Source organism: Artemia sp. Qi Xiang Cuo, chromosome 10, assembly GCF_049724085.1.
Source record: "Artemia sp. Qi Xiang Cuo chromosome 10, ASM4972408v1, whole genome shotgun sequence".
Taxonomy (NCBI): domain Eukaryota; kingdom Metazoa; phylum Arthropoda; class Branchiopoda; order Anostraca; family Artemiidae; genus Artemia; species Artemia sp. Qi Xiang Cuo.
This window is the reverse complement of record NC_142803.1, coordinates 28,228,563-28,251,910: the sequence shown is the minus strand read 5'-3', so window position 1 is coordinate 28,251,910 and position 23,348 is coordinate 28,228,563. Positions and strand designations below refer to the sequence as shown.

Here is a 23,348-nt window from a genome sequence, read left to right as displayed (position 1 = left end):
GAAAATACCCACCTCCGTGCGGAAAATACCCCCTCCGAACATAAATGTTTTTCATTGTTTGTCTCTACTATGCTTTTCTTTCTTTTGGTTACCTCATAATTACTATATAGTCATCGATTAACCCCCAACCCTCCCACCAACCCTGTGACCATCCATATTCCAAAGATAATACTTATTGCAGTCTCATTTTTATATCAGCCCATCTAATGCCTGGACATGATAGCTGTAGGCTACAAATCCTATAGAATTTACTAATTCTATTACTTCGCACTAACATTATTTGGCATTATTAACAAACTGTTCGTGATAAATAAGTTCGAAAATATTTAAAACTTGACAAGAAAACAATATGAGCCTAATACCCAAATTTTTACTTTAAGCTTTATTGTAACTTTTTATGGATAATATTTTTGGGGTTACTTCCGTTTGAATCCTCTATTCACCGACCTTTTTCATAGTCTGTAGCTAAATTTTGCCTCATTAGGAGGAGGAGGGAGTTGTGCATTTTTATGGTAAGAAGATCGTGTTTAGGGAGGAAGAAATTAATTATACCACATTTTCTTTAAAAAAATATTTTATTTCAGAATAAGCCTTCATACAGGGTTATTAATTGTTAAAGCATTGGAAGTTGTAAAGGTAGGCCTTATATAATTTAAACAAATTTACTTGGCTATTCCGAATTTGAGCAGAATATATTTTCCGTAAAATTTCCTTTGCCTAACTAACAGGTTTGCAAGACCGTAAAAAGGTTCCTAAAACTGCAGTTTAAAATTTTACGTCACTGAAAATATTACACGGGTGAAGGGACCAGAATAAGAATTGTGAGGGGAGTGCTGGGTGAATACGTTTGAGGATAAAGGGTGGTATGACAAATACCATTCTCAGATAAAAGAAAAAGAATTTAAATTTTACCCACCGAATGAAACAAAAATTTAAATGGTAAGAATTCCTGGCAAAAAGATCAATTTCTTCAATATATTATGCGGTCAACAATTAAGTATTAAACATTAATACAGTATGTCCAAAACCGAAAACAGCAAAAGAAAACCAACTTTAAACTTATGATTCGGTTTTCAAAACAATTCTCTTTCTTTAGAAGTTCAATTTCAAAATCCAGAATCTAACTGAGCGTTCCGTTAAACAACTTTAAATATAATTCTTGGTTAATTTTGTCAAGATACTTGACCACGAATGATGTGAATGTAAGAATTTTTTACCATTTAGAATACTGCATTCGAAATTATTAAATCTAAATAAAAGAAAGTAATACTTTTGTGAAAATGTAAAGAACCGTCTATAATTAAATTGTATCGGTCTGGTTCTTATGCAAAGCAACACAGGAGACGAACATTAACGAACAAGAGAGTAGTGAAAAAATTATGGTATGTAAAGTAATGTTTGCTAGGTATAGCCACTAAGGGTCAAACCGTGGTTGAGTGATTTTCCGGGAAATTTCGGGGAAAAATAATTTTCTTCGGGGAGACACATACATTTTCAGGGAAATCCCCGAAAATTCGGGGATAGTGGAAGCCCTGGGCTAGGCACACGTAACTGATGGTTCGTTTACACATTGCGGAAATTCATGCGGATTTAGCAATCCGTGCGGAAATTCCGTCCGTTTTTGTGCTAGAAAAAATCTCTAGCTTTCTGCAACGTTTTGATGAAATCAGGACGGAATCTTGGCAAGATTTTTAAATGAATAAAATCATGAGTAGGGATTATCAAAAACTACACGATCTTGTAACTTTGGTTCAAGGCTACACCCGGCTTCTATGATCCTGCGCACCCAGCCTATAAGAAAACTAAGAAAAACGGTTTCATTTGGCTCCATTGCTCAACAGCTTTCAGAAGAGGGTAAGAACAAAGGTCATGCTCTTGCAATAATTTGAAATCTTTGCCTTAAAACGCAGTGTTATTTTAGCCATAGTTCGAACAGAAACGGACGGATTTCCGCATGGTGTTCCGCAATGTGTAAACGAACCATGATTTCGGGAACCGATTTCAGGAAGGGCGTATTCCGCCACGAGTGATTATAATTATATGAAGCTAAGAGGCGGGGCTTAGTGATGTTTTTCGGTGATTAATCATCATTAATTTGCGATAATCATTAAATACGATTAATTACATGCCTTAAGCTCTAAAGCCCTAGTACATTCCTTGTCTAGAACATAATTAATGGTGATTTATCACCCAAAAACGTCACTAAGCCTCGCCTCTTAGCATCATTATTTACAATCACTTGACCTGGAATACATCCTTGCTGAAATCGGTTCCCGAAATCAGCTACATGTGCCTACTGATACTGACTTCTGAAGTCAGTTCGGTCTCTGTTAAGATAGAAAAAATTCGGTTGCTAGAAATGAAAATTGTAGCAAAGAAATAGGTAAGTGTTAGTATTCACTATTTTTGCTTTTATAGCCTAAGCTCTAACACAATTAGGCAATTAGTTCTTTTTACCACATATCTACAACTATGTTTTAGGTTACTTCATGAGAATTTTATCTACAGGGCTGGATGTCAGTGGCTGTTCAAAAATATTTAGGCTAATAACTTTTAATTAATTCAACCATCAGTAAGTTGATGAAAGTTCCCTTATTAGTCGCCATTGGTATTGGTTAAAAGGGCACAGCCAAGCAGATATTTTAGGAATAGATTGGGATATAGGACTGTAATGAAATAGGCTAGGATAACTAAGTGGTAAAAACACCAGTCAGTTCAGAATTAAATGCTGTATCCAAATATAACAATCATTTCCTGTAGAAATTTCTTTCAAAAATTTAGAAAATTCACCACTGCTAGAATTCCATACATCCCTTAGATTCTATAATTTAAGCTATTTAGGGGGAGATCAAGGAATTGTAGGGTAGGCTTCAGGTTGTTGATGGGATAGCCTGAAATCAGAATCCCAAGTGAGCTGAAAACTAAACCAAAACTGGGGTTTTCAAGTTCCAGATTCTGGAAATTCTAGAATTTTCTAAATCTCTAAGATGAATTTCCTTGGGAAATGATTGTTATATTTGGATATAGAATTGCATTCTGTATAGAATGGTACATTTTTTTCTTTGCTATCTCATTATAGTCCCATATTCCAAATTTACCTATTTTTGGTCTGAACTCAGAATCCTGAATGAGCTGAAGTCCAAACCAAAATTGGGTTTTTCAAGTTCTGGATTCTGGAAATTCTATGATTTTCTAAACATCTAAGAGGAATTTCCTTGGGAAATGATGTTATATTTGGATATAGAACTGAATTCTGTATAGAATGGTACATTTATTTCCTTGCTTTCTCATTATAGTCGTATATTCCAAATTTACCAGGCCTATGAATCCCTGAGCAAAACAGCTTATAAGCAAGTCAAGCAGTTTAAAGGCCATCAGGCAAAGTCCTCAAGAACAGCTTTGGCTAACCTTTGGATTTAGTCTTTCTGCCTATTAGATGTTGTAGTAAGACCACCATATGAGACCCAAGCCCAAAGTGGTAAAGATGCAGAGTAGCTACCCATGTACTGTAGGGTGTAGATATACTGCCCAATAGAACCAGAATATACAGTGAGAAGTGATTTGTTTATATTTGGCTTCTACTGGACAGTATCTGTGCAACTTGACAGCTCAATTGGCACTTCACAATTTCAAACAATGCAAGAACACCCTCATAATTTTTTCAGGCAGGGGGGGGGGGCTGGTGATGAAAAGTCAGAAACACAAAAAAAACCATAAAAGTGAACATAAAATTAGCAATCTAAAATAATTTCTTGATTTTCTTCTAGTATGTCTTGTTCTGGAGAGCTGCTGTAATAGACCTTTACCCTCTTTGCTGTTAAATTTATTTGAATAAAATAGTGACATATGGCAAAACACATTGAACATATATAATTTGGGCTATATATTTGCATGCTAGGAGGGTGGGGGTGATGAAAGTGGCTTATCCATACAGAATCTGTCATTTTTAAAAGAGTAAATTTTTCATTAGCACTCAGGGAGGAGACGTAAATAAATATTACTAAGATTCCCCCTAAGAAAATTAAAAAAGAAATAAAGACATTCATAGAGAAACATTTTTTAAGGGGATACAAACTAGAAGAGTTTGGACAAAGAGGGATATAATAAAGGCAAGCAGGTGGTTGAGTAGGAGTATCAGTATAGAGATAACAATGATAAATCTTAGCACATCAAAAGGTAGTTTAACAAAAATATTAACTTTGGAAGTTAAAGATGTTCATTACTCTTTTGAAGACTGAGAGATTTCTCTAAATCTGGTTTACAAGACCAACATTATTTTTTAATTACACAGTCAATTTTAATAATTTATCTATCTCTTTTCTTAGGATTACTAATCTTTTCTTTAAGAAGCAAGCATCTCCTAGTGAATTTACTTAGATTAGAATTCCTTATCCTTTTATTATTCAGACTTCTCATATATTCAAATCATATAAGAATAATGAATGCATTTACTTTTCTTAGAATTACAGTCTGTGAAGGAGCTCTAGGGCTGTTGGTTCTAGTGTCTTTAGTGCGATCGTCTGGTTCAGATCAAGTACAATTTCTAAACGAGTAAGCGATTTTTTACCTCAGGTTTATTATATTTAACACTCATATACAGATTGATATTTGAATTCCATTTAGGGTGGGTAATTATTGTCCTGACGTTGAGTTCGGGGTGTTTTTTTTTTTATAGTCATCGGACTTAAGCCAAATTGGCCTCTACAGAATTATTTTATTAAGCCTATTTATTCTTTTATGGTTGAATTTTACTACTCAGTCATTTATCGGATTTTATGTGTTTTTTGAATGCTCTTTAATTCCTACGGCTATCTTAATTCTCGGTTGCGGCTACCAACCGGAACGGCTCCCTGCTTCTTATTACTTTCTGTTTTATACTCTTATCTCCTCTTTACCCCTTCTCTTTGTAATTGTTACTCACACAAGTATTTATTCATCATCTATTCTGCAATTTTGAGGGGATTTTAGAGATAGCACAATTTTCTCGTTAGTAATTCTGTCATTCTTGGTCAAGCTCCCTATTTATTTTACTCACATTTGACTTCCTAGGGCCCATGTGGAGGCACCCGTCACTGGCTCCATGGTACTAGCTGCCATTCTTTTGAAACTAGGTGACTATGGCCTGTACTTAGTTCAAGGTTAAATATATACAGTGAAACTGTAGTAATAAGAATTTGTATATTAGGGGGAATTTATAGCTGTTTAATCTGTCTCCGACAATCTGATGTCAAATCCTTAATTGCTTTTTCTTCTGTAGCTCATATGTCATTTGTTATTTTAGCTATACTAGCACCTGGGTACCATCTTAATATTAGATCAATTTTAATGATGGTTTCTCATGGGATCTGCTCTTCTGGGTTATTTTATTTGAGCTACTTATTCTATACACGCATTTGAAGTTGTAGTTTCTTGTTGACTCGCAGAACAATTTCACTTCTCCCGTATTTATGTTTTTGGTGGCTTGGTCTCAGATTCTTCAACATGGGACTCCCTCCATCAGCCAATTTTTTTTCTGAGATATATTTCTTTATTGGCGTTTTCAGTTTAGATTGGTTGATAGTGGCTTTATCCGGAATTCTATGTTTTCTTTCATCTTGTTATTGCATTTACCTTTACTCTAGTATCAGCCACCGAGAGAGTCTTTATATTTCAAGCTTGTTAGACTACAGTTAGAGAGAATATTTAATCAGAAGAGCTCACTTCATTCCCTTATTGGGAATGATTTTTCTTTACTCTTATAGTTTAAAAGTACGTTAGTTTGTGGAGCTAAAGGAAAGCATTTCTGACAGTATTGTTATATTTTGTATTAGGTTACATGTTACTGGCCATTAGAGCGGCAGCTATGTGTTGTTCATTTATATTATTCACATTAGATGAGGTTTATCTATTAAAGATATCTTTCTTATATTTAGATTATCAAATGTGTTCAGACTGACTAGGTATATCATTCATCTTTTTAGTGCTCCTTATTTCTTCTCAAGTGGTAATCTATTCCTCTTATTATATGAGCGAGGAGGTTTTTATAGGTCGTTTCATACATATATTGTTAGGACTTATTTTATCCATGATTTTGCTAATTGTCTCATCAGACGGATTGAGATTAATACTAGATTGGGACGGGCTCGGGATTACTTCTTACCTTTTAATTATATTTTACAAAAACTATGCTTCCTCTTCTAGAGGAATAATCACAGTTCTAAGAAATCGGGTAGGAGACGTATTGGTTTTATGATCATTGGGGCTAATATTTTATTCAAAAATTTATGATTATGTATTTTTAAGATAATTTTATTCATCAGTCATAGTTTTATTTATTTTGTCTTACTTTAATAATAGAGATCAGAGTCACTTTTCCGCATGATTACCTGCTGCTACGGCAGCACCTACACCTGTTTCTTCGTTGGTTCATTCTTCTACATTAGTAACCGCTGGGATTTACTTAATAATTTGTCTATCACCTTTGTTCGAGAGAGGGGGGTGTCTTGCTCATTGCCGTAGGAGCCATGACTTCATTTTTTTCGGGACTGGCTGTATTTGGGGAGAATGATTTAAAACGAGTAATTGCATTATCTATGCTGAGTCAATTGGGGGTGATGATATTCTCTCTAGGGTTGGGGTTAACACTATTCTGTTATTAACATTTATTTGCTCACGCACTTTTCAAGGCTCTCCTTTTTATATGTTTGGGGTAGTGAATCATTCGTTAGGTGTACAGGATATGCGTCGGAGAGGGGGGGGTTCTAAAATACTTCCATATACAAGTAATATCATTCTGGTATGTTCCTAAAGATTAATAGAATTCCCATTTTTATCGAGCCTTTTCTCAAAGGACTTAATAATTGAATCTTAAGAAGAATTATTCATAGTTATTCCCAGCATCATTATATTAATTTCATGTCTCTAGACGAGAATTTACTCATCTCGAATTGCCCTAATATGCCTTTGTCCATATAATTACAATCTGAGTTGTCAATATAGGGATGAAGAGGGGGACTATCTAATCCCCCTCTCTATTCTTTATTGGGGGGCCGTTATAGGGGGTTATTTGTTTTACTGAGGTTTTCTAGGATATATAAGACCTATTTTAGGGGGATTTGAAAAAATTATACTTTTATCTTGCGTAGGGGTGGGGCTTATATTACCTTACTTTATTAAATTATATAGTTTTAATTTAAGACACTGTCTAGGGAGTATATTTTTTTGCCATTCATAACAGGATATAGCAGTTCACCTCCCGGACGCGTGGGGGCCCGTCTCCTCTCTCCCGGGGCTCCGGGGGGGGTAGAAGAAAGAGGACCAGACCTGGATTATGAAAAGAGATTGTGGGGGTCATCTCTATTTTCACTCTTGTCATCCTCTTTATATAGGGTAATTATTTTAGGTTCTTTGCTGTCTTTACTAGTCATTTATTTCCATAGCTTAGCAAGAGCACAACACTGAAGATGTTGGGGCGGATTTTTCCTGGAAATATTAAAAGACATATTTCTGTCTTTACATTGAAAATGTGTTGTATTATATATACTACATAAATAGGCAACGAGTAGAATTTAACTACCCGGTTGGAGAGTTAGCAGCCCCCTTCCTTCTTCCTGCCTCTTAGCAGGGGGTATCCCTTGCTCTTCAGTAACAATGAAGTGCTATTTATTAGCTTCTGCTAAAGAGTGAGGGCCAATAGGCCTAAATTCAGGTCGAAACTGGATTTGATATATCAATTCTTACTCCGAGAGAAGGAATATCCTCTTTTAGGATGCAAACCCAATGTTCTATTTAAACTATTCTCCTTATAGGGTAGTCTCATAGGGTCATTATTTACTTAATTCATCTAAGGGCGCCTTCTTTCCATTCATAAAGCAGTCCAATGATAAGAACAAAAGAAAAGAAAACAACTAGGTAGGTTCTTATTATTGAGACATTTAGAAATACTACAGGTAGAAGAAGAGTAATCTCTACATCAAAAATAAGAAAAACTAAGTTATTTATGAAGAATCGAATGGAAAAGTGGCTGCAAGAAGATTTTGACGGGTCAAAGCCGCATTCAAAAGGAGAACTCTTTTCACGATCAAGAGAAGTTTTTTTATTTCCTAGGACCCCTAGGGCTAACATGTCAAAAACAATAATTAAAATTCTTAATCAAACTAAAAGAATTACCTTTCCCTAGCAGGTTCTCTTGATTGGAAGTCAAGTATAATATCTATACTAGAAAGATTTTATTCCCTCCATCAATAAATAGAGAGATAGAGAAATAACCAAACAACGTCTACAAAGTGTCAGTATCAAGCGACAGCTTCAAACCCGAAGTGATGTTGAGGGGAGAAATAGCACTTAGCATGACGTATTGCACAAACTATAAGAAAAATAGTACCAATAAGTACATGAAGGCCATGAAAGCCTGTCGCTAGAAAAACGTAGATCCGTAAATTCTATCTGCGATAGTGAAAGAGGCTTCTATATATTCTAATTCTTGCAGTAATGAGAAGTACACCCCTAGAAGAACAGTCAGTAAAAGTCCTTTTAGACATTGATCAAACAGCAACACAGCAACAGCAACATTTTAAGAAATTTAAAATAAATTTTCTTGTGAAATTTATCTCAATTAATCAGCAATTGTACCAAACCAATCCTGTTCAATTCATCCTCAGGGCTATACTGTGGTGTTTCTCCTCCCCATAGTATAGTGCAGACGGTTTGATATCATTCTATTATCCCTTCTTGTTTTAGTTTGTTTTTGTGTAAAGTTTTTTCCAATAGGCAATGATTAGAAGTCCTCCAAAAAAAAATCCCCCCAGATCCCACCTCAAATAACAATGAAACTCATACCCATCTTGGCGGGTCAAGCTCACTTTCTCAAAGTTCAAATGATAGCTCAAATTTTGAGAATAGGACAATGATAAGTGTAGGGGCTAATGTCACCATAAATAATGATAATGGGTTTCAAGAGGTCCTTTCTAGAAGCTCTAAAAAAAGAAAAAAATCTCCCCAATCAAAAGCATTTCCCCTCTCCCTGCCCAAGATCCAAGATCCCAAAACTTAGGAATTTACCTTAAAATTACTCCTACTACCCCCTTTGAAATAAAAAAAGATTACTGCAATAAGAGTTGCAATTTTCAAATTGCTAAAATCAATGTTCTCTCTTAATATTTACTGGGATGGATCTCCGCTAATATCTCTCCAAGATCAGAATTCAGCAGACACAGTAATTAACCTAAAATCCCTTCTGAATACCCCAATTAATGCATCTAAATGGAACCCAAAACAATCACCAACAATAAAAGTAGTTTATAATGTTCCCCCAGAAATATCCATTCAGGAGTTAAAAGAAGGGCTCTCAGATAGGGCTGGCAACACAATTCCAGTTGAAGATGTTACCAAACTCGGCAAACCTAACTCTAATGGCCTAAAAACAAGTAGATCCTTCTTATTTACACTGAAGGAAAAAATTAATATCCCAGAAAAATTATTCCTATTTGGGCAAATCAAACCACACAAGGAATACAAACCTAAGCCTATCCAGTGTCAGAAGTGTCTCAAACTGGGACACACAACAAACAGATGCAATGAAATTCTCCTAGAGTGTAGTAATTGTAAAGCATTCCATCCTAAAGAGTTGACAACTTGCCACAACACTCAGCCTACATACATCAATTGCAAAGGCCCATACGAATCTACAAATAAATCCCTATGCCCTGCATATAAGAAAAGAGCTCTAACACTCCAAATAGCAACAGAAAAGGCCATCCCATACCCCTTTGCAGCAATGGAAGCAAATGCTGCCCAACAATACCAAATAAAGCCTGTAATGAAAACAACCAAAAACCCCAAGTCAAACGCCCCCAATGCATCAAGTACCCCGTATAAAACACCATCTTCTAAGCCCCCTAGCTCACATCCCTATCAGAAGGAATCACCAAGTCAACAAGCGTCCTTGTCCGAAGATATGAGGTCAGCCTGCCCCCCCCCTCCCAAGGAGGAACACGCCAGAAAAACTACCATGAATTATACCCTTAACTGACAGAAAGGATGCAAAACTAAACATATATTTCTCACATATATGCTTTTTCATTCTAAAATGTAATGCAGTTCAGGGCATGAACATACATCAACTACAGAAAACAAAATCATTGCAGAATTGGCAAAAATCTACATCCCTGATGATATGCTCAGTCAAGCAAAAAAAAGATCTTGCTTTAGTTTTAACAAAGCTGAACATTGATACACAGTCATATGAAAAATAAATCAACTACACAACACATAACAATACTCCAGTGGACTGTAAGATGACTCACAGAAAATAGGTTAAATGAACTAATATCTTCTATGAATAATAATTCCATTAATATTGCTTGCCTCCAGGAAACTCATTTAACCCAAAATCAACAAATTAAGTCTCTGGGATATATTATCCTTAGAAAGGATAGATCATCAGAGAGAAAAGGAGGTGGGGTAGCTTTATTAGTTAAAAATAATATAAAATTCTGTGGCATCAATTTTCCAGATTTTGCAAATGATGTTGATGCAATTGGTATCAGTGTTTGGCTGAATAATATAAAAACCTACATAATAAACTTTTATAACCCTAATGGCCAAACTACAGATACCATGGATTTCTTTAATTATATAAATAATTCTAATATGTTAAAAAATATCATTATTTGTGGGGATTTCAATGACCACAGCCTTTTGTGGGGGAATAAACAAGCAAATAAAGCAGGTAAATTCATTGAGCTTATGACTTCAAATAATAATGAATTAGCTGTTGCTACCCTCCAAACCTGAATACATATTTCAACCCAAAAAGTGGCAGATTCTCCACAATTGACCAACAAATTGTGTCTTTAAATATTTTGAATAAAATTTATATAAACAAAAATGACAGTCAATGTACTGACCACTTTTCTATAGTTTGCTCCCTATATGAACCTGCTGAAACTCTATCACACACCTCCAAATATATCAACACTAAAGCATATTGGTCATGTTCCAAAATAAACTAAATGATGAAATTATAAATTTCACCCAAAATTCATGCATTTCAAACACAACAGTAGACACACATGCTGAAGTCTTGACATATTTACTAATAAATACAGCTAATCATGCTATCCCTAGGACAACACCTAGGAAAACATTCCCTAAACAGATTCCTAAAGCATGGTGGATAAATGAGTGCCTAAATAAATGGAGAATAAAAAGGCAGCTAGGACAGAAATCATGAAAAAAAACATCACCTACTACATATTTAAAAAAAATACAAGCAGAATCTAATCCAAAAAAGACTGTAATAGATGCTAAATATAAATACTGGAATAATTTTGCAAATAATCTCTCCAGAGAAACACATGAGCCAATTATACATAAAGTCATAAGCCACATCTGTGGGAAAAAAACTTCCCCCAACCCACTCCTGTATGAGCTTATACATAATAATACCCATTATGACAATGATAATGAAAAAGCTAAGCTATTTGCAAGTCTTTTTGTTAATAAGCTAACATCAAATAATCAAAGCAAAATGTCCCCAATCCTTATGAACCCAAGTTACCAACCACGCCCAGGATCCGAGTATATAACTAGCCCATTTTCAATCCAGGAAATGAATAATGCAATACATCATATTAGGACCAAAACTAGAGGCAGCTATGAAAATATACACCCTACATGGATAAAGAATCTCACCCCTTCATACAGACAGGAACTGCTCAATTGTTATAATCACGTTTGGGCATCTTCTATGTTCCCCAATATATGGAAATGTTCGTCCCTCCTACCAATCCTAAAGAAAAATAAACCCAAAGACAACCCTCAGTCCCATAGGCCCATAATGATTACTCCTGTGATGAGGAAAATGATGGAGAAAATGATCTACCACAGACTCCTCTGGTTTGTTGAAAAAGATAATATGATCCCTCACACTCAAACTGGATTCCAGAAACACCACTCCTCAACAGATGCTTTGATTTTGCTAACAAATGCAATAAATGAATCTTTCTCAAAGAATAATGTCCTAGTTGCAGCTTTCCTAGATTTTGAAGGGGCATATGACAATGTGAACCACCAAATCCTTTTAAATAAACTTGCAAACCTTGGAGTACCCCCTAAGGTAGTATCTTTTATTAAATCGTTCATAGAAGTGCGACGTTTCATCGTTTGTGTTTGTTCAGCCTCTTCACCCCAAAAGACAATAACCAAAGGCCTACCTCAGGGAGCAGTCCTCAGTTGCCTCCTGTTTGCCTTATATCTCTGGGACATGAACCTACCCCACACAAATCTACAATATGCTGACGATCTGGTGCTATGGTCATCTGGCAACACCTTTGAGATAGCACAGTCAAATCTGCCAAAGTCACTTTTCCAATTTGAAAAATTCTCTCAACATTCAGACTTACCCATTGCACCTACCAAGTCAAAAATAATCCAATTTCACCGAAAGCGAAACCATGTTAATGCAAAACTAACTCTAAATAAAACAACTATTCCGGAAGATAATCATATTAATTCCCTAGGTCTCATGCTCGACCAAAAACTTAATTTCCACCTCCACATTTCAAACACAATAAAAAACTGCTATGGAAAAACAATTATACTAAAAGACTTCTTTCCACACCCTGGGGCTGTAAGGAGAAAACCTTACTCTAGTTTTATAGATCACATATAAGACCCCATATTGACTATGGGCTCATCGTCTATGGTGCATGTGCAAAGACCCAGATGCAAAAAATTGAAACAACACAAAATGATATAATACGTCTCATATTTGGTCTTAGGAAACCCAAAAGCAACAAGTTTCTGCTTATGGAGAGTGGATTAGCAACAATAAGGGAGAGACGTAGCTTTCTCTTGACAAAACATCTTACAAAAATTGAATCAAATAGCTCACACACACTACATAATTGGTTAAGAAATCCAGCCATGTATAGAGATGCATTGCATCTCTGCATTGCAGATGAGTATGCCAATATTCAGAAGAAGTTCCCCATACCAGCAAAGTCTATTGCACCCACGTTCCCCCAATCCCCTCCATGGAGTTGGTCAAGTCCCATAATAAATACTGAATTCTCAAAGTGGAACAAAGATTTAACACCCATTGCTTTCGTCCAGAAAAAAATTGCAGAAGTTAATACAATCACCTATAAAAAATCACTTCCAAATATTTGTTGATGGGTCAAAAATGAATGAGAAGGTTGCAAGTGATGCTTTCCTTCATCACCTGAAAATTGCAATGGGTAAGAGTTTATATAATAATTTATCTATAATGTCTGCTGAGTTAAATGCCATAATCATGGCATTAGAACACCTTAAGGAAAACCAACCTTTGATTGCAAATTCAAATAATATTATCATATATTCCGACTCTCTATCCAGCCTTGAGTTGCTGGCCTCAGCTCCTCAATATAAGTTGGACATTGACACTTATCATTGTCTCAGTATTATAGATAATCTTGCTTCAAGTGGCATAAAAACTTATTTTCAGAATATTCCTAGCCACTCTGGCATAAGTGGTAATCATCAGGTTGATGAAATAGCAAAAAATGCTATAAATATTGACCAACCAAGTGGGAGACCAATCCCAATTAGAGATATTTACCGATGGAGGCTATCAGATATTAATTTTAATAAGATTAATCCTATCCTTTCCCCCTTTCCCAATAAGTATCTTTCTAAAATTTTTCATAGAATTGGTTCTGGAACAAATGGACTAAATTTCTTTGTATTCTCATACAAGGTTTCGAATTCAAGTGGTTCAATCCTCCTGTCCCCTCTTTGCAGGCAGTGTAATAAGAATAATGAAACAATTAACTATTACCTATTTGAATGTAATATGCTGACGTCTTCACAACATACCTTGCTTTGTAAACTGTTCAAATGCTTCAAACACCACAAAATCTCACTCTCAGCCAAGAGCCTAGCCAACTATACCTGCACACAGAGCACAGAAATTGATATCTATCATCTTATATTTGAACTCCTATAGTCGAAAGATCTACTGAAAGATATCTGAGAATATCTAATAAGTAAGAGACAACCAAGCCAGTAGCTCTGTTGCCCACAGAGTGAAGCAAAAAGAAATGGGCTAAATAGTATCAATACGAATCTCATGTTTCATGAGCCTCAGTATCATGAATATCGATACTAAATAAGAAGAAGAATCAAAATTATTCTCTATAAGTGCATGGTGGGCTCAAGTCACTGTTACTCCTGAAGCCAGAAGAATTCTCGTATTAAGCAAAGGCACTTGGAACGGGTTAAATCTCTCAACCCTGATTGTTGGCCATTAAGCTCCAACTTCAATAGATAAACTTCTATGAAAAAACGCTCAAAAGAAGGATACAAAAAAGAAAACCTCAGAAATGATAAAGAGGATTATTCCCCATTGTAGGCCGAAGCCAACTTTACTTGAATGTATTCCTTGGAAAGTAGCTTCTTCTGAGACATTGCGTCATCATTGATAGGAAACGATTATAACTGTAATTAGTCCCGTGAGAAATAATACTCTGTCAAAAGAGTGAAATCATTTGACAAGACCTGAAGTTATCACAAAGGCCCCTATACCTGTGGCTAAGGGCCAGGGTCTGACGTTAACTAAATGATAGGGGTGGTTTAATTGATTCATTATTCTCTTGCATAGAGAGTTATTAAAGTTATAAAGACATAGGATTGGATGACAGCGACAGAGAATTTTATCACTAAAAGAACAATTTACACAAATACTACGACTATAGCGACATAAATATTTTCTATGGTGCCTTGGCTTCCTAGAAGAGTTAGAAGGAGGTGACCGGCAATTATATTAGCTGCGAGTCGCACTGAGAGAGTAATAGGCCGAATAAGGTTTCTAATAATTTCAATTAGTACCATAAAGGGTATGAGGGGTGCTGGTGTTCCTAGTGGGACGAGGTGGGCCAAGGCACTCAGAGTCTACTTAACCCAAGCGTAAATAACAAAAGAGGCCCACAGGGGTACTGCCAATCTTAAGGTAACCGCTAAATATCTGGTAGCAGTAAAAATATACGGAAATAAGCCGACAAAATTATTTAAATAGAATAAACAAAAAAAGAGCAATTACTAGAATGTTGGCCCCGATTCTAGCTGTCCCTATAAGCAGGGACATTTCTCGGTTTAACCCACTCAAGATTCCTCTAGTTAAAAGTTGAGCTCGTGAGGGGACTAGTCAAAAGGCCACTGCTATAAATAAAAGTGGGGTGAGCATTCTTAATCAATTAGATAAAAAAGAGGAAGTCGGATCAAACACTGAAAATAGATTCGTTATCATTTTCAATTCGGGTAAACAACTTGATTAAATAGCGTCCTAGTAGGAGATATCGGTTGCGGCTGATAGAAGAAAAAGACCAGAGTTATAAGAGTTCATAGGAGGAGTATAGAGGCAAAAAAGACTATAATTCAAGGAAGCGGTAGTATTTGGGGGATAAGAGACTGCCATTGGGTTCTTAAAGTTGACACACTCACTCTTATAACTTTATTATTGAAGTACTTAAAGTCTCTACTATCGCTAGGATGGCCTAATTACCATAATCAAAGTCCTAATATTCAGAGGCTACCGCTTAAATTCACAACCACCATGTATAGAAAATTGTATACTACAAGTCACTTTCAGGTCTTATAATCTCTTAATCTCTAGTACATTTCGCCTCAATTACGCCATAGAACGTGCTTAAAACTGACCTGTCCGGAGCCACAAATTTCAGAACATTGCCCGTAAAATCACTCCGGGTATATTTTAAGCTTATAGTCTGGACTGAGTTAAGTTGGCCCGTTTGGATCTTGCATTCATTTATCAAGTACCTAGGGCAATAGGTACGGCACCATGAGTGAACGGACATCATCTGAGGTAAGTCATTATACGGATAGCTTGAGTAATTGAGGGAACATGTGTAGGCGGTTATCCACATCAAGTAGACGATATATACCAGTAAAGAAGGGATCATTTGAAGAGATCATGTAGGAGTCAAATTGAATATCATCAAAATCAGAGTACTCATAAGATCAATACCATTGGTGTCCCGTTACCTTAATTGTTAGGGCGGGGTTATGAATTTCATCAATTAAGTAAAGAAGGCGAATAGAGGGGAGGGCGATAGCTACTAGAATAACAGCAGGAATAACAGTTCATACTGTTTCGATTGCTTGCCCATCAAGGAGGTAACGATGTAGAAACTTGTTGGAAAACAATGTAGCGGGGAAGAACCTAACGAGCGAGGTGACAAGGCTTAGTACTAATAGGGCATAATCATGAAAAAAAATGAGTTGTTCTATGAGAGGTGAAGGCCTATTTTGCAGACCCAGTTGAAACCTTTGAGATATTTTTAAAGGAGCCCTCCATCTTTGGAGCTTAAATCCAACACATATACGTTTCTGCCACTTTAAAATGTAGAAATTATAGTAATCTCTTCGTAAGAGTGGTCAGCAGGTGGATGAGGGTGATTCCACTCTACACTCGATCTTAAGTTTAATGAAAAAACATTAACTCGTTTGGTAATCATAGCTTCCCAGATGCAAAAAAATAAATATAAGTGTGGCAACTATAGATATAATTCTTCCTAACGAAGAAATTACATTCCATGAGGCATATGTGTCGGGGTAATCTGCATAGCGGCGCGGTATCCCTGCAAGACCTAAAAAATGTTGTGGGAAAAAGGTTAAGTTTACCCCTAAAAATATAATAAAAAAATGAACCTTAAGAAGAAACTGATTCATTCTTAGCCCAGTCATAAGGGGGAATCAGTGTACGAATCCCCCCATAATAGCAAATACAGCTCCTATCGACAAGACGTAGTGGAAGTGAGCAACAACGTAGTAAGTATCATGAAGTACGATATCAATTCTAGAGTTCGAAAGGACAACTCCAGTAAGACCCCCTACAGTGAACAAGAAGACAAACCCCAGGGCTCATAATATAGATGGGGTTATAGTAAGTCGTGTCCCGCGAAGAGTCCCGATCCATCTAAAAATCTTAATTCCAGTGGGGATTGCAATAATTATAGTTGCAGCAGTGAAATAAGCTCGAGTATCTACGTCTATACTTATAGTGAATATATGGTGGGTTCAGACAACAAACCCAAAAATCCCAATAGCAAGTATAGCATAAATTATACCTAACGTGCCAAATGCTTCCTTTTTCCCTCTTACTTGACTAATAATATGAGAGACCATACCACCTCCGTGTTAGATTAGAATATGTACTTCAGGGTGACCAAAGAACCGAACTAGGTTTTGATAAAGAATGGGGTCTCCACCACCTGCAGGATCACAGAAAGAAGTATTTAAATTACGATCAGTCAACAATATGGTCATAGCTCCTGCCAGCACAGGTAGGGACAAAAGTAAGAGGACGGCTGTTATTCCTACGGCCCATACCAAGAGTGGCATACGGTCAATGGATATTGACTGAGGTCGTATATTAATAATAGTGGTAATGCAATTTACGGCCCCTAAAATTGAGGAGGTCCCAGCTAAGTGTAGGGAGAAGAGAGCTAAATCTACCGAAGGTCCGGCATGGGCAATGGCGGAGGATAGAAGGGGGTAGACCGGTCATCCGGTTCCTGCCCCTCTTTCAACCATAGATCTAGCTAAAAGGAGAGTTAGAGAAGGTGGGAGTATTCAAAATCTCAAGTTGTTTAGACGGGGGAAAGCTATATCAGGGGCCCCTAGTATAATAGGTACTAGCCAACTACCAAATCCTCCAATCAGGATAGGTATAACTATGAAAAAGATCATAATAAATGCATGAGCCGTTACAATCACATTATACACTTGCTCATCACCAGTTAGGGAGCCGGGTTGACCCAGTTCCGCCCGAATAAGTATGCTTAAAGAAGTTCCGACTATCCCTGCTCAAGCTCCGAAAATAAAGTATAAAGTTCCAATATCTTTGTGATTTGTAGAGTAAAATCAACGTTGCGTAAGTGAAGTGAATAGGTGCTAAGTTGTAAATCTAGTTAAGGAAACTTAACTAACCTTTACTAAAATTATTTCCAGGCTTAGTAGTTTAAAAAATGTAAGATTGCAAATCTTAAGATGGTCAATCCCTAGGCTTAATGGTTCTGATTTTTTTTTTTCAATCCTCATTAAACAGTAGGATATAAATACATATATATATATATATATATATAGGTGTTTTGTGCAAGTAGGATTTTGATTCCTAAAGAGAAATTTACATTTCATATATAATATACAGGGACGAAGTGCCTGATAAAAGGATTACGTTGATACTGTATTTATGTAGATAATACCCTCGTCTGAGCAAGACGCAAACGAATTAAAGCTTAAGAATATCTTATTTCCGGCTTTGAAGGCTGGTAGTTTAGTTAACTTAAAGCTTTACAAAAATAACAGGGGAAGTAAGACATTAAATCTTATCGATAAAACCGCCAGAACTTCTATGTTTCTAGACTTTATTTCTGAGGGAAACAGAAGAGAACTTATAGCAATCTTGAAATAAAAATAGACTGAGAGACATGAAGATGAAACAAGAGCCAAGATAATAAAGGGGGGTAAAATATTTATTTCTAGAGATATTCATTTGATGAAAAACCCCAGGAAAAGGAGGAGCCCGGCTAAAGAGAGGAGGCCGAATGAAATTGAAGTCTTATAGGTTAGTCTGGTGTTATCGCTTATCTGAGTTAGAGAGAATAGCCCCCTCTGCTGTAATAGGGCTACTACAAGATAAAGAATAATTAAGTAAGTGGCATAATAAGTTGATACTAAAAAAAATCTGGTTGTATTAATCATAAGCCAGGATAAATGTCTAATAGAGAAAAAAGCTATAATTAGGCGGAGATTGGATTGGCTAACACCCCCTAGCCCTCCAACAATTGCTCTGACAAGGATAAAAAAGGAGCTTGTAAATTGGGTTATAATTAGCCCTAGAAGAGGTCCAAATTTTTGAAAAGTTATTAAGAGGGCTAAGATCTTTCATGACATAGACTTAGAAATACTCACTAGTCATATGTGAAACGGGGCTGCCCCGATCTTAATTAATAAGGCAAGGGGGATTAAAAATGAAAATGATTGATTTAGTGTACTTGCTAAAAAGATCACTGAGGCTACCGATTGAATTAAAAAATATTTTAGTCTATTTTCCTTTCTTTTTTCAATTATAATGGGGATAAATCTTAAAGAGTTTATTTCCATTCTAATCCACAAACCTAATCAGGAGTGGGCAGATACCATAAGGACGCAGGAAAAAAATAAGCATAATCATTTAGTTATTTGGAGAGGGATTTCTTTATCACTGGGGTCTGAGCCCAGTAGCTTCACTTAGCTTACTCTTTAATTCAGCAGGGGGAGAAAGACTCCCCCCCCCAAGAACGCTTCATAAATTAATCAGTTTGAGGGAGGAGTTTTTCTCGGAGGACAAGTCAAAGATTAATATATTGCGTTATTCAAACAGTATGTAAAATCTGTATCATGAAAAACCAAACTTCCATGTCAATCACCATGAAAACTGCGGTACCGAGTAAGATTAATTCACCAGTCATTTTAAGTGATTTCGTGGGTGGGGGGGGTCGGAATTCTCATTTTAGAAGTTTTTGGGAGCCAAAATTGGGTTGAATTAAAATTTACATTTTTAAGACTTTAAGGCAGCATGTTGAACAGGGCCATTTTTCGGAATAAACTCAATGAACCCCCCACTAATATTGAAAAAGTGACGTACAAAATTCTCTAAACGTAATGTTTAAGCTGATTTTTAGTGATTTTAAGGGTTTTTGGACCTACAATTTTAAATTAATTTATGTATATAGAACGTCATTTAAATCATATTAAATAGGAAAAGTAACTTAATGAAATGTATATATAAGAACATATATAAATATACTAGTAGTATGTTTGATCCTAACACGCAGTGTTAGGATAAATATACTTCTAGTATATTTATGTCTTTATTAAATTTTAAATCCTCTTAAGAGGGTTGTATTAAATGAGATAATGATTTTATTTACCCTGGAACAACAAATCTTCCAGGGTAAATATAAATCAATATCTCTGTATTATTATAGAAACCCTCTTAGGAGGGTTTAAATAAAATTTAATACATATATAAATGATCTAAATAATTTACATTCACCACTCTTTTATTATACTAATAAAAGAGCGGTGAATGCAATATACAGGACGGTATATATTATAATAATATATATATGTATGCAGGCTTAGCTCCTTAAGTAAGACCCCTCTCGGATATGTGGGGTTATACCCACATGTCCAAGAGAAGGGGGGGCACTGCGGAGTCAGCCTGTATACAAATATATATGCGCATAAATGTACAAATATACAAACATACAAAGATATAAATTAGTAAATGCATAGATAGATACACATTTGATATGCGTATACATCATTCCATTACGTGCACAGTTTAATGTTAACTGGATGTCATTTTGGTTCACACAAGATTAAATGCGGGCCAATTAGTTTATTTTTCACCGAAGATTTGACGTTCATAGGGGTAGGGTAGTTCCCTAATTTACTTTAAGTTTTGTTTTGCTCTAAATATAAATAGATCAAATCTAGTACTCAAGTAAACTCCCGTGAATCATTTATTATTGATTTCGCACAGAGCATTTAACTTCGCTCAATAGCATGCTGGGTGCCAGTCTCATTTAGTGGTCATTTCCGGGTATTAGATGATATTCACTTGACTCTTGTATTAAGTAAGTACTTAAAAATAATATAATGAATCTTACTGTCGATTAAACTTTTTGTTGAGTTAGACTCATTTATTTAACGTTCTTTGGAACTTGGGGCTGATTTCCTCTGTTAAACAAGATTATATTGTGGTGGGTCCACTTAATACGGCGGCCAGAGAATGGGTTTCGGTTGCTTGCAGGCTAGACTGCTTTCGCAGCCCTCTATATTCTACTTGTGTTACCGGCTCCATACAATTTAACCTTAGCATTTTACCAGCCAGTAGTCAGCATAGGGTACAATTATCCTTTTTTTTCTGATCGTTTGAGCACCTTCCTTTATACCCCTAGCTCGGCCGTTCATCCTCTCAGTCCACAGGTGTGTGTGAAAGTTTGATTCTATCTGGGCTGTTTACTTTTTCTTCGAGTCATATGCAGAGTATTCGTTTAGATCAGTGGTGCAATGACTGGTATTATTATCTATTTTATAGGGATAGCAACTGATAAGATAGGGAGATCATCCTGCACTAGCATCCGCGGGCATCGAGTTTCCTAAAGTAAATATTTTACTGTAAAAAGGGGACTTTGAACCAAGAGCGTTTCACTTTACCAGGGGTGAAATCTGTATTTATCATCTCTTTTTTGGTTGAAGTATCTTTTAGATGGTCAAACGACTAGGATTAGATACCCTATTAGTCCACTCTTAATTAACCTGGGTAGTAGCATCAAAACCTAAAGAATTTGGCGGTTTCTAAACCTACTAGAGGAACTTGCCCCATAAACAACAATCCACAAAAAAATCACCTGGGCTAGTTATGCAGCTTATATACCATTGTTCAGAGGACTAGATAAATAGATAATCTTAAAAGCCTAGGCTAATAAATCAGATCAAGGTGTAGCTTATGCCCGGGAGAGGGTGGGTTACAATGAAAACTCATACGGAATTTCTATTTTATGATAGCAAAGAAGGTGGATTTAGAAGTAAGACCTAACGTACTGAAAAAGGCTCTTAGAAATGTACACATCGCCCATCGCTCTCTTGTCCGAAGAGATAAGTCGTAACAAAGTAGGTGAACCGGAAGGTCCATCTTGAAAGAGGGGAGGGAGTTTGAATAAACATCTTATTTACACTAAGAAGATACTCTACAGTACTCCTCAAACTTCGGTTTATATCATTATTGAAAAAAATATTATATAAGTAAAAGAATTGAACTTTATTTACAAACAAGTACCGAGAAGGAAAATTTCATCAATTTCAAAGAAGTTATTTATTATACCTTTTGTATCAGGGTTTATCTGATCTTGACCATTATTGTCAAATCCAGAAATAAGGTGATCTGTATTAATCAAAGATGATTGTTTCATAATTCTCTTTATGATTTATGTCTTTGTAAAAAATATTTCCTACCTGATATCTGGTTGGCAGAAGACTCCTTTAGGGTACTCTATAAGGAAGATTTTCTAGGGGACGAGCTCTAGAAAAAATTACATCAAATCATCATCAGTGATATGAATAGGCTTAAAAGTTGCCAGGGTGTAATAACCATGCTCACTTAAATAATAATTTAAAGTTGATTAATCCAAACTAGCCGGTGCTTATTATTAAAAACCAGCAGTCATAATGATAAAACTAGTATAAGTACAAAAATGTAATAGAATTTATTCTAAAAATTTGTGGAAGGAATTCGGCAAAACTTGCCTCCGCCTGTTTAACAAAAAACATCGCCTCCTAATTTTAGGAGGTCGGGCCTGCCCCCTGATTAATTAAAGGGCCGTGGTATATTGACCATGCGAAGGTAGCATAATCATTAGCCTTTTGATTTATGGCTGGAATGAATGGTCTGACGAGAGGCAACCTGTCTCCTTAATTAACTCGAATTTAATCTTTAAGTGAAAAAGCTTAAATATTCTTGGAGGACGATTAGACCCTATTGATCTTTACATCCGAGTCTTTTATCTAACGGCGGGTAATTGGGTGGAAGAAAAGGATGTTTGGTTGGGGCGACGTCGAGAGGAGAATAAACACTAAGATAAGATAAGATAAGATAAGATAAGTTTTATTCTTCATTAAATACACATACAGTATTAAATTTTATTAATCCCTCAAAGGCTCATTGGCCTGTACAAAGAGGGAAGACATATGAATTACAAACACAGAGATAAAAAAACAAAAGAAAATTTAAAATGATCACCTACTCACATATGAAGGAGAAGAAAAGAAAATATAGATAAAATGGAAACTATAGAAAAAATTAGAATACATAAACTAAATTAATTAATTATATTAAATAGACTCAAAAAAAAAAAAAAAAAAAAAAAAAAAAAAAAAATATTACTATAAGCCTGTAATGGTGCGAAAACAATAAAATTTAACCCGTCTCGATTTAATTTAACTCGAGAACATACATACATCAATATACATACATACATCATACTTACATCAGATCCTTAGATGAATACGGAGTAAGTTACCATAGGGATATCATCGTAATTCTTTTTGAGAGTCCAAATCAACAAAAGAGTTTGCGACCTCGATGTTGGTTCAGTGATCATCCTCGGTGCAGCAGCTTAGTTAGGCAGTCTGTTCGACTATTAAACCCATACGTGATCTGAGTTCAGACTGGCGCAAGCCAGGTTAGTTTCTACCACCAAGACAAATTCATTTAGGACAGTACGAAAGGACCTCCTGGGGTTTTATATCAATTTGGC

The 23,348-nt window shown here is 35.9% G+C and overlaps 1 protein-coding gene across 5 annotated transcripts in view; it reads left to right on the top strand.

Annotated features, from left to right (window-relative positions):
* The first annotated feature begins 1,774 nt into the window (after nt 1-1,774).
* Nucleotides 1,775-23,348, top strand: part of Hyccin (PI4KA lipid kinase complex subunit hyccin) — a 92,504-nt gene continuing 70,930 nt past the window's right edge. For 2 of the 5 annotated variants that reach the window (XM_089095329.1, XM_089095328.1), the window contains exon 1: nt 1,775-1,854. The gene's annotated coding sequence lies outside the window, so the exon portion shown is untranslated. Of the gene's footprint in view, nt 1,855-2,266; nt 2,384-2,561; nt 2,573-20,603; nt 20,667-23,348 lie in introns of those variants that run through there. The other 3 variants (XM_089095330.1, XM_089095332.1, XM_089095331.1) reach the window with 3 other exon arrangements.